General features: G+C 36.9%; 1 protein-coding gene across 7 annotated transcripts in view; it reads left to right on the forward strand.

Moving 5' to 3' along the window:
- LOC137441333 (sodium channel protein type 1 subunit alpha) overlaps positions 1-16,933 on the forward strand; it is an 87,916-nt gene that overhangs the window by 1,183 nt on the left and 69,800 nt on the right. For 5 of the 7 annotated variants that reach the window (XM_068138698.1, XM_068138701.1, XM_068138704.1 and 2 more), the window contains exon 2: positions 6,796-6,875. The exons of 1 other annotated variant lie outside the window; for it this stretch is intronic. The gene's annotated coding sequence lies outside the window, so the exon portion shown is untranslated. Of the gene's footprint in view, positions 1-5,742; positions 5,912-6,795; positions 6,876-16,933 lie in introns of those variants that run through there. One more of the 7 variants, XM_068138697.1, reaches the window with a different exon arrangement.

Below are 16,933 nucleotides of genomic sequence, written 5' to 3' on the forward strand. Positions count from 1 at the left end.
ATATAGGAGAATATATAGTAAAAATATCTAAAAGAAACTTTGGTCAGCATTGTATCAATAAGTTAGACTTACCAGCTAACTACCAAGGTTTAATTTAATATATAAACTTAGAAATAGTGATCTTAGTATTGAATTACGTTAATGAATGTCAAAGCAGAAAATTAAAGCTGTACAATTATTGTCTGTTGACAACATGGCATTTACAAAATGTTCCTGTCTAGTAGATGATTGTTCACTCTAAGAATACATATTAAGGTCACTCTCTTGAATCAAAATATGATTAAATATTAATATAAGATTATGTATTAATACCAGATTAAAACTGATTTTTATGGAAAGAGTGGAAGTTCTTTAATTGTACTTTTTTTTCTCTTACTGGTAATTAGTGGTTCTTTGTTCTAGAAGTAACTGATAGAATTTAATTTCCACACTTGTTTGTGAGGTGAAGTGTTTCACCGTTTTCTTATAAGTTTTAAATACTCTGTTCCTCTGGAAAAGAGCAGCCAAGCAGTCAGTTGTCTCTTCATCAGATTTTTACTCTTTTTTTTCTTTTTCTTTTTTCTTTTTTCATTTTTTTTTTTAATGGCAGGATTGTAGGTTGTAGTGTGAAATACCAATGCTGTGAATTACATTGTGAAAGAAGTTTGGTTCAGGAAAATGTAACTCATTTTTGCTAATTTGAAAGCACCCCTGTTGCAATGCAGTATATTACATTGTGTAACATTAATAGATATCATTTTTTTTGCTTCAAAATGCAGAACTATGACTGGCAAACAAACTTAATAGCATAGTATAGGAAGTTGGAACAAAACTGCTAGGCACCATACATTATTGTAATGATGTAATTCAGAGTCTTTGTTTCTTTCTACTTGAAGTGTTCTGAAATAGTTATGCTATTATATGTGAGTACGCTATGTTCTGTCCCATATCAAGTGTGGGTGCTTTAAGGTATTTTTTTACAGGCTGAAGGAGGATTAATAACCTATCTATTCAATTAGGAGGAAATGAAAAAGACTGATCAGCTTTAAATATATGCTGGTTTTCTGGAAGCGTTATTTTTATTGGTTGCGTCATGGTTCAGAGCAGGACATGCACCGTACTTATTAGCATAGTGAGGTCCAGAAGCTTCAGTGGGATACAAAGTGTTAGAAAATAGTGTTTCATACATGTATTTATATGCTGTACTCTGATATATGCTGTACTCTCATACTATATCACTTTGGCGCTGATACTATATCACTCTGGCTCACAACAATACAGGATATGGACCAGTAGTGGTCAATGCCTCTTCCTGGTGTATTTCTGTGGTTTACTGGAGTTGTCTAATCCATGGCTACCTCAGTAGCTTGCTTAAATATTCTGTATTATGCCTTATATCATAATAAGCAGCTTGAGTTAACAGTTTTTTTTTCCTTCACTTTTCCTAAAAGTACTAGAATTTTCTGTCCTGGAAGTGAGTGTCTATGCTCTCTTCTCTTCATAGCCATGGAAATGTCCTTAAGACTAGAGGAGCATGGAAACAATATGAAAGTATGACAATTCAGTTATTCTAGAATAAAATGTAAACAAAGTGTAAGAGCATACATTAAACTGTTAGCTACCATAAAGATATTTATATCTCAGATTTTATCTGTCCATTTTAATTAACTCATTGAAATACATCTTGTGATGCCAATCATCTACTAAGCTACTGCTAAATTTAAAAATAAAACCCACAAGCATCTGTTTTAATTTATCTCATGTAAGACCTAATGTAAGACTGTCATAGTATAATCAACAAGCTTTCCAGTTAAGTTTGGGCTCACAAAGGCAGATTATTTGCTGTCCAGAACTGCCAACTTTTCTTTGCATCTAGTGAACCAAAACAAAACCAACAAAGAAACAAACAAATCCAAATGTGACAAAACTCTATTGCTGTAGAAATAGGCTATACCTATTCTGAATACACCTTATTAGAAGTTGGCAGATGTGCTCTGTTACTACTGTAAAAAGTTACTATACATTTTATTCAGAGATTTTCCCACACTTTTCCTTGAACCTGGATGGATGCAATCTTCTATTCTGTGTTGCTAGTTAATATGATTTTTCAAGTTCCCATCCTTCACTGCTTGGTTTTCCTTCCTTAACTGCTTGTATAGTTTTTCTGTGACTGCAGTACAATTGCTTCACAATTTTAGGAAGAGAAAAAGCCCCTTGGATTATTGTGTTCACCTGCTTGTCAATGGAGGAGCTTGACCAGCTCATTCCATATATATAAGATGAATCACCCTACTACCTGTTTTTTATACCCACTGCAATTCATTGTCCTCATTCCTTGTACACTGGAAAAAGATACTGTAAAGAATCTAAGGGAGATTTCTGAATGTTCTAATAAGTAAAATGTGCCTCAGACATTTTCATTATATATATAAAAAGACATTCTATTCATTGTGTATGTGGAACACACTCTTCTGTATTGTTCTTTTCATGGTTTACTTACTACCATGGCTGAACATCTAAGATTCTAAGGTTAATTTTAAGGGTTTCTCTGGATTGTAGAGAATCAGAATCTCCCTGATTCTCGCCTGGTGATCACTAAGAGTGGGCATTTTGCAGCACTTAAGCTGAAAACTTCCTGGGCTGTTTTTCACCAGTGCTATTAAAAATTTGAACAGTATTCCTGAGACAGAGCCAAGAGTAAGACTGGTGGAAATTTGTCTGAGGAGAAGTAAACCATGAATCTCCATTAACGCAAAGTTACCAGGTTTGCAGAATCTGAAATCTGCAAGCTTGCAAGCTCCAGGCTGCAATGGACGTTTGCCTGGCAACTATATCCTTGCTGACCAGGGCATGGAGCTTTGAGATGGTTGCTTCAGTCCATGCCCATTAAGAAGATTGCTTCTTGGGCACTCAGAATAAAGTTGTCACCATATTTGCTGGAAGAAGTGGTCAAAAATTTCCAAAGTAAATGCAACAACGTCCCTAGACTTGCTTGGTTTTAAAAATTATTTTACTGCCATTAGCAGTGTCCTATTTGTTTAGAGACAGATAAAAAGGCAAATTGGATTTATTTTTTTTTTTTCATTTATCTGAGAATTGGAGCAGCTCTGATGGAGAAATCCAAACCTTTTTTATTTTCTGCAAAAGAGGTGCGATGTCTAAGTTTAAAACCTTAAAAATAAAATAAATGTTAAAAAATAAGGATGTTTAGCTCCTTAGCAATTAGAAAGAAGTTGGTATTGTCTTGATAAAGTCTTCTCTCTCAAAACTTGTATCAGGTGACAATTTGGTTCAAGAAGCCACTGAAGTAGCTTGTTAAGATAACTGCAAAGCCTATCAATTTTCCCGACACTCTAAGCTGCTGGAGCTAAACTTGAGCAGCTGGTTATACCAGTGTTACCAGTGAAATCTGAGCCACCAGAAATGCTGTATTTTGTTAATGATATTTAGGGATTTCTTAAAATCATATTAAGTGTCATATGCTGAACCTCTACTGATGCTTTAAACAAGGACCTTTTAGGACTTTTTCAAACTCTGTGTTTTCATAATGCATTAAGTTTAACCTGGAAGGAAACTTCCTGTCTTCAATGGACTAAAATTGTAGGCACTTAAGGTATCTCAAAGATTTTTACTACTGTTTGTTGTTTAAACTAACCAGATTCCTAGTTTACTGTTTTGTATTTTAGTGTTTATCTGATTTTGAAATGCAGCATTTTAAAGGAGTTATGCCTATAAAATATCAAGCATGTCCACACTCCAGTGAAGACTGGAGGAACTCATATTAAAACCTCAAGTAGAGGAGTAAATAACCTGCCTTTTAATCTGGCAATAAATCTGTATTTATAAACACCAGGAAATGAATAATTTCCGGAAACATTGTCCATGAACAGAAAGACTTCTGGGAATGATAATCCAGCATCAGCAATTGTATCTGAACATATTTAAGGAGGATTCTGAATCAAGGGTGTTACTAGCGCTACAAAGTATTTTGTCACCTGCATATGCTCTTCATGACCCCAAAGAAATTTACAAATGCATGAAAAAATGCAACTCAGATTTTACAATTACACCTAAACAAGAATCAGCATGTTAGCAGCTGATAATAAGATAATGGTTTATCTACCTCAAGGTCATAGAATTTAACTCCATTTGGGTAGTACATATCCACTTAACCTCTTCAGCAGCCTACCAGTAGTGCCAGCAGAAAGGTTCCTTTTAAAATTGGTGATCCCAGCAGCAGTGAAATATAAAATCATGTTCAGCCTTTCTAAATTAGTGCTCAGGCACATTCAATGGACAAAAGTTGTGTGCTTATATCTAGCTCTGTCTTGCCCTTTGTAACTCAGCATTTGAATATAGGTATTTTGATATATTATGGGGTGCTTTAACTAAATATTTGGTGTCATAAAGTTGCACATTGCTTTTAATCATTAACATTTGAAGATAAACTATTTTAAAATATATGAGATTAGATGTCACTATCAGAACAATTGTTCATAACATTCTGTATTGACAAATTCTTGAAAATTAGGTATTATACTAAGAGATTCCAGGCACTTGTTGTGAAGGGTCAAGAATGTCAGGCCACCAACAGGCAGTGGAGAAATTCAGCTTCTCAAAGCTTGGATTCAAGCAAAATTTAAGCAGCCAAAACCTCATGATGCAAAACTATTTTAAAAGAACATATCAGAATAATACTGCAATTGACTTTAGGGGATCACATTCATTATAGCTGTCTGGAGTCACTGAATCAGAGGTTAATGTGTCAAGTGCCCATTATTTCATAGGTGACAGCATTATTGCATAAGGTATTAATTAGGTTTATTTCATTCTGTCTTTACATGCCAAAATTTTATTATGCAATGAAAGTGATATGGTGTTATTTTGGCCCTTCTTCTCCCCTTCCTTTCCCCTTCCTAGTCACTGCCCTTTCCTTTCCTACCATCCTGCAGCACCTCTCTCCCACATGGCTACAATTAAGGGTTTCAGAAGTCTTTGCTGATGATAATCCCAGTTCCACATTTCTTTTTTTTATTTTTTTACTATTATTATTTTTTATTTTTGGTGTCAAGAAAGCAAAATGCAGTGTTTAATGCTGTCTGGTTTACTGCAATGGAGGTTGATCCAATGCAGCTGCAGTTTGTTGTGCTAGCACTTACTGTTACTTAGCAGTCTGAATTTTAAAAAGGAGACTTTTTTGTCTAGGTCCCAGATTTGGCTGAGCAGCTGCCATCTGAATGCACGGGAATGTATAGATCTGACGTGGCAGTCATGTACCAGGCTATGTGATTGGCAATGCCAATGTCATATGATTCTGGCACAGGCACCTTTTTCTTTCTGTGATTGAACCCATGACAAAAGATGTTGAATCCACCACGACTACTTAGTGGGGAGATATAAAATGAAACAGCGGATGGGTAGCCCTTAGTTGCGGCATGCTGGAGGCTGACCTGGAAATATTTCTGGTGCTTTCACAATGGACCACCCTCACCCAAACTATTTCCTTCTCACATTTCAGTGAAAATTTAAAGTAGTAAATGAAAATTAATGAAAACTTACTGGTTTGACGTTAGCTAAAGAAACCTACGCCTCATCTCAGCCCGTGCCCTTTGTTCCTTGCTAAAGGAAAACGGGGATGTAGATTTCCAGGCTCGTTTAAGTCAGAAAATATTTTACAGCCGGTTCATTTCATTTGCCAGTAGATGGGGCTGTCCCTCAAGGCCATGGCTTCTTAGTCTTCCTTTTTCCCTCTCTTCTTTCTTTCTTCACCCTCTCACTGTCTCTCTTCCTCTTTCTCTCATCGACCCTTATTTTTTCTTTAGTTTCTTTTTTTATTCTGTTTTTCCCCAGCTATTTGCCGATTTGTATTAGGTATCATAGAATGAGCCTCAGAACAAGGAGCCGAGAAAGAAGCAGAGAGGATACTGCAGAGGTTTGATTTTTTTTCCTTTTTCTTTCTTTTTTTTTTTTTTTTCCCCTTCCCCTCCCAATGAGAATGCAGCAATTTATAAATACTTGGTAATCTTTTGGAGCCGGGAATCTGAACAAATTCATTAGAGAGCATTTCAAGTGTTTCATCATCACTATCTCTTGGGGGTTTTATTTTGTTTTCTTCATAATGCATTTGAAATTCATGTTTTATCAGGTAAGCCAGCAGGACCTTACTTCATTTATGTGATCTGTCTGCAGGGGGATGTCCCCCCTTTGTTTTTTGTTTTTTTTTTTTTTAATTTTTGTCATAATTTCTGAATGCTTGCTTTGTAGTAATGGTTAAGCATATAAACAAGAAGAAAATTCAGTTCCAGTGTATTTAAAAATCGTTAAAAATCTGCAGTGAGGTCTTTCTGGCAGCACAGCATTTTGCAGCAAGATGGATTTCACTGGTCTTCTGGTTTTGGGTGTTTGCCAGTTTGTTGAGTGTGTGGAGGGGAAGGTGTTAACTTATTATTCAAGATTTTGCCTTTGCACTGTCAAGGAGTTAACAGAGGTCATATTGTTCCTTCATATGAAAAACATAGTAAGGGCTAAAGCAAGTAATGGTGTAGTTAAAATCCTAGCATTGCAGAAGTGTGCATTTTTCCTTCCCACAGAGAAGGTCTGCTTTAAGACTAAATGATTCAAACAAATGTTTGAGAATTACCAAAAGAAGAAGGGGCCTCCTCCTCCGTTTTTTTTTCCCCTCTCTCTTGCTCTGCCCTTAGTGTTTCTGATCAGGTACACTGCTAGAAGCTCTTACTTTCATACTTGTCAGGGCTGACTGTAATGCGGTAGATCTAACTCGGTTCATAATCTGAACCGTCTTGCTTTTTCAAACAGCACAAGAAATTTTCCAGGTCGACATCAAGCTCTTTCAACATCCTTTCTAAAATGGATTTCTGCTCTGCTGCTTGTCTGAGGTAGGTGCTTAAAAGACTCCGAATGAACTAATTCACCTGGGATTGGGCCGTCTGTTCAACATCCCCCTACCCTTTATTCCTCCTCTGAAAAAGTTGGTATTACTCATTCTGCAATAGTTAAAAGTTGATTGTTTTCTATCACCATTGAAAATCTGTTCAACTGTGTTTATTCCAGAAATGCTTGTTTTGTGCTTATGGGGTCAAACTCATGAGCTACGCTGGCTGATACTAGTGTTGCACATTTGAGGAGCACCTACTTTTCTGTTGTGTTTTTCAGGCTTAATCAATGTATTAATATAAAATACAAAGGAAAAAATACCGTGCTAAAAATTTCCCTAAGAATCTAATGTGAAACAGTAACAGGATGATCGCTGTCTGGACTGACACCCTAGTAGTTTGTTCTGTTGAGCCTGCTTTCTGTGATCATGAATATTTGCTGAAGAATTTAGACAGAGGAAACAAGTTAGAGACTTAGACTGATGTTCCTCAGTTTTCCAGGTATTCACAGAAAGTTTTCACAAATTTTAAGAAAATATCAGTGATGGGTGGGGGTGGGGGTGGGGGTGGGGGTGTGTGTGAAGAGCTTTAGCTTACCTCAAGGAACGCCAAGCTTTTATTACATAAGGCATAGTATAACCAGTAAAATTCTAGGGAAATTCTGGGGCAACAAGAGCAATTTGCAGAGTAAGTTTTGCAAGAAATAAGTAATTTTAGAAGTCTGCCTACAATGACTTACAGGAAAATCATACAGATGTACGTATATCATGGAATTTTACATCCTATCAGCTGTTTGAAACAATACTTCATATCTGGGACAAGGGTAGTTTGTTAGTGATTATTGAAATCTACACTGAAATTGTCATATTGTAATCTAAACTTCCTTTTGAAGTTTCAGAAGTCATAAATGTCAACAATTGAGAGAGTTGGGAAGTTGAAGGACAATTGAGGAAGTTGGGAATAAATTACACATTATTCCGTTCTTAAAATTAAGGTGACCTTGAACTAGAAAACCTTCAGAATATCCCTGAATATGACTCTTCTCTTCAATGTACTAACACAATGTCCACTTTAATGTACAGTTGCTTGTTGTCATATAAGGATGGCATCACTGCTAGCATCCATATTGCAACATATCCTTCCAACAAGTGCGTTCTACTGTAACATTTTTTTGTACATAATGACAGAAACATTTACATTCAGGGGACAAACCCACAAAGTTTAGCATTAGATTTTTGTCCTTTAAAGAGTATTTGACTAATTCTTTTCTATTTCTTTTGGCTACCTTAAATTGAAGAACTTAAAGAAATGTGAAAGTTTTCCTGCTCTTGGTTATGAGACATTCCTGGCAGAACTCAGAAGCAGTCACTTCCTTGCAAATTTCTCTTCAAAAGTGGCAGAAATCTTGCTCTAATTTGTGTGTGTGTTTAGAATTATATTCATCTGAATTAACGTCTTCCATTTTATTACTTTTCTGATCTCCAGTGCCAACCCACCTGTGGCAAACATTTTGGGTCTTTTGGACTAAGTGTCATGAAGAGATTCCCTTCCAATAACAGAAACACATTCTACCTTCTATTTCTTCCATGAAGACAGCTGATTATATAGGAGGAAGTAGTGGAATTTCACAAGAAACCTGTATTTGACCTGTAGGCTTTCTGTTGATGCCAAAACTAATAATTCAGGAAACAAACAAAATTAAGAATTGAACAATATATATTCACACTTGTAAACTAAGAAAAATGGTGTTATTCCATCAGAAAGACAAAATGGATAAGGAATACCATTATGCTATTTTTAGCATAGTGCTTTAGAGCACTTACAAGATCAAACTGCTCAAAGAAAAAAATAAATAATGTAATCATAAAGTTGAAATACTCTAAAATGGAAAAATAAAACCACATTTGGGTAAATGTTATATATTAAAAGGTACAACTGATGTTTCATGCTAAGCCTAATATTTTAGGGAGATGGGGAGAATCATGCGAGTTTTCCAATTCTTTTTCCCAAAGTTCAGTGTTTCTAGCATACGTTACTTCCATTTTCCTACTTACAGGTCTATTCTTTGTAGAATTTCTATGCAGGAAAACATATAAAAGTTGGACAGAAACAACTGGAAGTTCAGCATGAATTAAGTTATTAGTTAAATGACAAATGTAGACTTGGAAATCATCGTCCATCCCATGGTGGAGTTTTTATTCAATATGAGTAATATTTAAAAATACATTGTGATGTCTTAGTGAACACATGGGTGTCAAGAATGTTCAGGCTTCCTGTATTCACTCATTATTGTGTCTCTTCCATTTCCACCAGTGTGTGTGGTTCCAGGCCCCTTTTCAGGATCTTATAATGTGCTCTGACAAAAATTCTGAAAATTCTGGGTAGCACACTTCCCTGCATTATTAAGTATACTGAAGAAACACAAATCTGATTCAGCCACCACACCATTTATTGTTTGCATTTATCAGCCCCAGAAACTCTCTCTCTCTCTCCCATCTTCCTTTTTGTGCCAGGAAATTCTCATTACGTTGCTTTTTCTGAATGCAAGTTCCCATTGCTTTTGGTCTCAGTGGTATCCAGTGCATATCTGACCATCTTCCCAGTGCTCTATTTTAAAGTGATCCCATCCTTCCTTTTATTCATTTTCTTCTTTTTTTTATTTTCCACAAGTCTATGAGAAAAAGACCATAACCCTTCTATTTTTAGTTTCAGAAACATCCAGCTCAGTTTGTGCTTTCAAGCTTTCTCCCATCTCATGCCCTCTATCTTGGTAATTTTTTTCAGTACCTTGTAAACACACAGATGAACCTTTTTCTTCTTTCTCGTACTCCTTAAATATATCCTCTAATTTGCTTGCAACATTGACTTTTATAAATTACTTCATCATATAATGCAAAACACTGAAGGTCATACTTGTGTTGAAGCAATACAAAAACAAACCAACCCCCCAATCCTGTCAAGGTCAGAAAGGAAAATTTAGGAATAAATGTAGAGGCTTGTGTTGCTCACATAGGCTTTATTTAATAGTGGCATTGGTCAAAGATGACTAAACTAAGCAGCAACTGCAGTACTTTTTAACTGAAGTAATGCATCTGAAGTAAGCTTTCAAATGCTTGGTTATTTAAGTGCATTTTAAGTCAATGACTTGTCTGTGTTCCAAATGGAAGCCTACAATGCTTCCATCCTCTCATCCCTCCATGGACTCCATTTTCTGCTTACTCTTTAATGGTATTTCATTCAGAGTGAGATCTTTCATTTTCTTTAATGATTTAAAGTGACTAACCATTTTGTTTCAAATTATTGTTGAATCTATTTGCCAAAAGGAAATTATTTCTGAAGCAGATTATAGGTGCTGCTAGGAATGTCTCAGCAGGGCTCTTTCAAGAATCCTGGAGTAGGTTTGTAGAAGAAAAAGTAGGGAAGAGGCTTGTGAATCATTAGAACATGAATTCTGAAGCTTTATTCTATTGCTTACATCCATAGTAGGTGAGACAGGAGTGAAGACAGAAGAAATGGACTCATCCAAATGGGATACAGGGAGAAACTTTCTAATGGAGAGGATAGTGAAGAGCTGCAATAGAGTGTCAAAGGAATCTGTAAATCTGTCATGAAAGTATGTAGAAGAGGTTAGATGAAACACCTGCTGCGAAATAGGTATAGCTATCTTTCCTTGGGCAGGGAGATGAACTAGATGGCCTCTGATTGTTGTTTCCAGCCTGATCTTTCTATGAGTCTACAAAAAAGAATCACAGAATTTTCAGGGTTGGAAGGGACCCCAAGGATCATCTAGTTTCAACATCCCTGCCATGGGCAGGGACACCCTCCACTAAATCAGGTTGCCCAGAGCCACATCCAGCCTGGCCTTAAAAACATCCAGGGATGGGGCTTCCACCACCCACCACCTCCCTGGGCAACTTGTTTCAGTGTCTCACCACACTCACTTCCTAATATCTAATCTAAAGCTACCTGTAGCTTGAAATAGATAGCTGAGGTACAACAGACATAAAGCAAAGTATATAATAAATTATATAGGGTTCAACACAGACCTCTTGATTTTCTTGAAGTATATAAACATCCCCTCATGACATTTATTTTCTGGTATATGCATTCTGCAACACTTCAAAGATATCTAGAAAGAACAGAAAGTATTTCCTAAAAAGTTACTTAAATTCTTAGTGTTTCTTTTAGATTAAGTAGGCTTTGCTGGTTAGTCACATCTAGTATGTGAATAAAAAGGGGTAGAAAAAGGGTATGTGGCAAATCTGATCAACTTTTAAATAGTCAGAAGAATACCATACATATGATTAAAAAGATTTTAAAACTGGTAGTTTATCTCTAGTAGAAAGAAGTAGGACACTACAAAAGCTGATTAAATAAAGTGAGTGTACCATGGGGAAGTTTAGGCTCGAGGTGAGGAGAAAGTTCTTTGTAGAGAGAACTGTTAGCCATTGGAATGGGCTGCCCAGGGAGGTGGTGGAGTCACCATCCCTGGAGATGTTCAAGGGGGGACTGGTGCCATGGGCTAGTAGTCATGAGGTCTTGGGTGACAGGTTAGACTTGATGATCTTTGAGGTCTTCTCCAACCTTATTGATTGTATGATTCTATGTCCCTTTCATGGCCTTATCATTGTTTTATGTCAATGTTCAGTGTTTTTCACAGCTGAGAAACAAAATCTGATAAATCTATTTTTTCAAAGGAAGGCTTAAATAATGCCATATGTATATATCACCTAGTGTAGTGACACACCTGTAGTGTATCACCTAGAGTAGTGACACACAGAGCACTTTCTAAAGCTCCATACTGGCTGCTTTAGCAATGCTTAATTGAAAAAAACAAAAGGTCATCCAACAATTGTTTTGTCTTAGTTTCTTTTCTTAAGCATTAGCTACGTGATCCAAATATAATCTAGAATATTTAGATCCCAATAGTTTTGCCATTAGCTCAACTTATTTTCATTACGCTCACATTGGGAGAGATAGACCAGAAATTATGACCTTTAACTATGTTTTTGGGAGTTCATGTTGTCTCAAAAAAAGAATTTGTCATAAATCTACTACTCTGGATTAATTAAATACTATATCTCCAAGGCAAATGAGTTAGGTATTACAATTTTTTTTCTTAGTTGTTTTGACTCTATGCCAAGACTAACTGGCATTGACGCACCCTGTCTGCAAATGGTCTTGTCCTTAAAACAGGATATGATCTATGACCTCACATGGGACCTAACTCCAAACTGAGATACTGCTAATAAACCAAGTGAAAATTGGACCACAGTCAGCTCTTTATAACAACTGAGGTGATTGTGTCCCCTGATCCATTGATTAATGCATTGCCTTCGATGGGTGGACTGTTCAGTGGATAAGGAATTGGCTGGATGGTCACATCCAGAGGGTAGTAGTAGTCAATGGTTCAGTGTCCAGGTGGGGACAGGTGACAAGTGGTGTCCCTGGGGGGTCCATACTGGTACCAGTGCTGTTTAATAACTTCATCAGTGATGTGGACAGTGCGATCAAATGCACCCTCATCAAGTTTGCAGATGGCTCCAAGATGAGTGGTGCAGTCAGTGCACAAGAGGGGTGAGATGGGATCCAGACAAGCTGGAGAAGTGGGCTCAAACAAATGGTTCAACAAGGCCAAGTGCAAGGACCCGCGCCAGGGTCAAATCCATCCTCATTATCATTACAAGCTAGGGGATCATGTGGTAGAGAAGAACCCTGCAGAAAATGACTTGGGGGTACTGATTGACAAACACCTGGACATGAGCCAACAATGTACACTTGCAGCCCAGAAGGCTGGTTGCATCCCAGGCTGCGTTAAAAGAGGTATGGTGAACAGATAGAGAGAGGTGATTCTGTCACTCTACTCTGTTCTGATGAGACCTTACTTGGAGTACTGTGTCCAGCACTTGGGTCCTTAATACAAGAAGGACATAGAACTGGTGGAGAGGCTCCAGAGGAGGGCCACAAAACTGATCTGAGGGCTGGAGCACCTCTCCTAGAAAGTCAAGCAGAGAGAGCTGGAGTTGTCCACCGTGAAGGCTTATAGCAGCCTACCTGAAGGGGGCCTATAAGAATGCTGCAAAGGAACTATTTACAAAGGCATAGAGCAACAGGACAAGGGGCAATGGTTTTAAACTAGAGGAGGGTAGATTCAGATTGGACATTAGAAGCTCTTTACTATGAGGGTGGTGCAACATTGGAGCAGGATGCACAGCGAGGTGGTGATGACTCCATCCCTGAAGACATTCACGGTCAGGCTTGATAGGGCTCTGAGCAACCTGATTTAGTTGGGGATGACCCTGCTTACTGCAGGGGGATTGGACTAAATGACCTTCAAAAGTCCCTTCCAATCCAATGATGCTATGATTCTAAGCTACAGAGCAAACAAAATAAACATTGTTTATTTTATTGTGCAGATATTTTTAGAATAAGCTGAATACATTCACAAATTGGAATAGCATGTTAACGGGGTAAATATTAAATATTTAACTTCTGAATTAACAGTTGTAAAGCAAACAGCTCAGTTTTGACACTCTGTCTTGAGTGTCCTTTAGGAACAGTTTATAGATGGAGGAAAAATTAATCTGAAATGAATAGAATATTTTTCTTCCATGAGAGTCAATGTCATGGAGGGACACATCTTCAGATTGATTAATACTAATTAAAACATTTAAATTGTATCATAGAGGATTGTTAGTCAATACTGACAAGAAATGCAAGACCAATTTATAAATTGTCTCGTTAAATCAGATACCATATTGGACTTCATTCAACCCCAAGCTTGTTTTGTTTCTTTTTCATAATTTTGAATACAAACAGGGTACATGAATCATTAAAAATACATTCCTAGTCAATACCTGATTAAATTTACTTTGTTTTTAACAAGTATGGATAAGCCATATATAGAGTGAGAGAAAAGGAAGATACATCAAATGTACTTAAAATCTGCTGCATTACAAAATATTGCTATTAATAGAATTATAACTAGAAAATTTAGAAATGTTGATGTAGACACAGTCTTGCATCACTAAGTATGAGGACTATATCTGCTTTGAAGTGAAAGCGTTGTCATATTTATCAGCGGGAGCTAGAAGTTTACAGTTTTATTGATATACATGTGGAATTAGGTTAGAAAAAAATTCATAGGACTTCACATATCTTTTAAGGTTGAAGATTATTTGTTTTTTAAGTAATATTTTTAGGGGTTTATTTTGGAAATTTCCCCTCCACCCCGCCCCCACTACCAGTAGTACTACTAGTGTTACCATTTTGTTTGACACAAACTTCAGTCCATCATAGAAAAACCCATTGTCCCCATTGGCTTGCTATAACAACCACATTTTTTTAGGTTATCACTACCACAAGCTGAAAATGAGCAACAACTTAGAGTCACAGAATTACAGAATGTTAGGGGCTGGAAGGCACCTGGAAAGATCATCTAGTCCAACCCCCCTGCTAGAGCACCTTCACCTAGAGCAGATCACACAGGAACACTTCCAGGCAGTTTTTTAATATCTCCAAGGAGGCAGACTCCACAACCCCCCTGGGCAGCCTGTTTGTGCATTTCGTTTGAAGCTTTTTGGATAAATAATTGCTATATGTAATGCTGATCCCAAGGATTCTTGCAGATTATGGGAGTTCTAGAGCTGCAGCCTGGTAAAAGAAATTCTGATATCTTTTAGACAGTACATCTGGTGGTTTTGACTCTAGGTTACATGCTGCCCAGCTGCTTCACAGCCTGGCTGTGAGTCTGTCACTTGTGGGCATTGACCTTAAACCTGCCATCTACTTCCCCCTCAAGACAGGCTTCTATCCATCTGTGAAGTCTATGTTCAAACTATTCCTGAAGCAGCACTAAATAATATTTAAGAGCTCTGCTGGGAGACACAAAAATGCATACTGCTTGAGAGCAGAGAATGCTAAATGTTGAAACAAGCTCAGTAATTAAATCAAAGTAGCTGATACAGTACCCCCTCTCTTACATCTGTGTGCCTAATTCTTGGATCACGGCTAGCATTGAGTTTCTTGGGGGAAAAGTAGAAGACAAGCAAACAATGCCCCATAAAACAACAACAATTTTTTTTAAAAATTAATTTAAAATCAAACCAACAACAACCAAAAAAGTCCTGGGAAATAAGGATTTAATTTTTTTTTTCTTTTGTAATGCAGGAGAATAGTAAACATTCCATTTTATTTAAAATTTTATTTCAAAATTTTATTTCTCCATTCAAAACTGATCTGTCTTCAGTACAATAAGTCCAATTTAACTGTTTAATAGTAATAATGATGTTTTACTCAAAATGTTTTCTCCCTTTTTGTTTGATCTTTTTGCACATAATATTTCTATGGGGTCTCATGAGTGACTTTTATTTTACAGGGTTATATACTTTTAGGATTCTGAAATGCAGAAAAATGCTTGGGTTTTGGCAATAGGTTTTTTCCTCCTGTGATTAAAGCAAGACTGACTATGATAAAAGGCTGAAATAGCAGAAGATAGGTCTAAGCTTATGTATTTAAGTCTATATTTAGGTTACCAGGCAAAAAAATAGAGTATTTCAGAACAGAGTAACAAGAATTTCATATTGACATTTATGCGAGCTCTTGATTACTTGGCACTTTGGAAAGGAATGGCTTATGTAGTTAGCTGTCTGTTTAGATGAATTCCAGATATGAAATAGGAATAATTTGCTCTCTTTTGTGTGAGAAAAGACAGTGAATATGGCTAAATAATAGCTTTGGATAGTAAAACTGTGATAACATCATTCTGAAGTCTACACAGTAAGCAATTTTCCCTTCTCTTTAGAGCTCTGCTGGTCTGTTTTTCTCCATGTAATGCTTCTAATCCAGATGGCTTTCCGGAAGGAAAAATTCCTGGAGGATTAAAACAAGAGATACTTCTAAATTATTTTGTTTTTCACATACTTTTTACTCAGTTGAAATATGGAAAACAGCCTTGTGGATGGCTAAGACTATTTCTTAGATTTGTATGTGGACAAGGCAAAATACATTAAGAATTAGACATAGTCCAGCTTCAAAACATTTTATCCCTATAATTACCTATATCATCTTTCAATTCATGCTTTCTGGACTAAGATGTGCTTAAAATTACAAAGTATGTGACCCTCTAGATAGATGCTAGTGTTTACTGAGACTATTGATCTGAATTCAGGCTTCCTGTAAATCCCTACATATTTCCTGGCAGTGAAAGTAGGACCTTACATCTGTCCAGCATCAGCTATGTGAATATTACAAGGGCAGAAATGGATGGATGTGGTGCAGGAAGTAACACCTACTAGTGTGATCTTGATTTAACTAATTTTTAGCAATTAATTCTGTGGACTTGACAGCTGGATCACCCTACATCCTGCTTCCAGGCTGCTCCACAGGTTAACAGTGAAAGCAGAAAGTAAATCCAGCCTTCAGCCTTAGTCTTAGAATTGCTTCAGTAAAACAATTGAGATGTAATCACAGGACTATAGTTGGCATGTTGGTAAATGGGAGCTGACCAAGAAAGCTCACTCTGGTAAGTAAGGCAATAACTAAACATCACACTAGTGAATGGATTTTGATGAGATGCTGGAAATGACCAGGTGGTCTCCTGATACTGTAGCTGGGAGTAGTAAAAGCAAGTGGTTCTTTTTGACCGTTTTGGTAAGAGACTTGTGTCAGAGACAGCTCAAATGACTCAGACCAAACCCAAAGATTAAGCTAAGAGTTAATAGGAAATTCAGAGTAGTAGTAATGAAGGAGTGTTTTACTATTTTTATTTTTGCTTTTATTTCTTGTAGTCTGTTCAAAGTAAAGCATATCTATATCAAGGGCTTTTGCAAAGTCTCTGTGCCACTTTCTTCAAATACTGGTTCTCTGGATCACTTCCTTCAGCTGCTGTTTTTACTAAATGATGAGTTGCACACCAGTGTCAGAAGTATGAAGCTTTGGGATAAATCTGTGATGAATGTGGGGATGTGCACTGATACTGGGATTTTAGGAAGGCTTCTGAACCACAGGTACCATTTGTAGGTGAGGTAGTCTTGCCTACAAGTTGTGCCAGAAGGACTGAC

The sequence above is a fragment of the Melanerpes formicivorus genome, unplaced genomic scaffold, assembly GCF_026170545.1.
Source record: "Melanerpes formicivorus ecotype bairdi unplaced genomic scaffold, bMelFor1.0.p_v2 SCAF_5, whole genome shotgun sequence".
Lineage (NCBI taxonomy): Eukaryota > Metazoa > Chordata > Aves > Piciformes > Picidae > Melanerpes > Melanerpes formicivorus.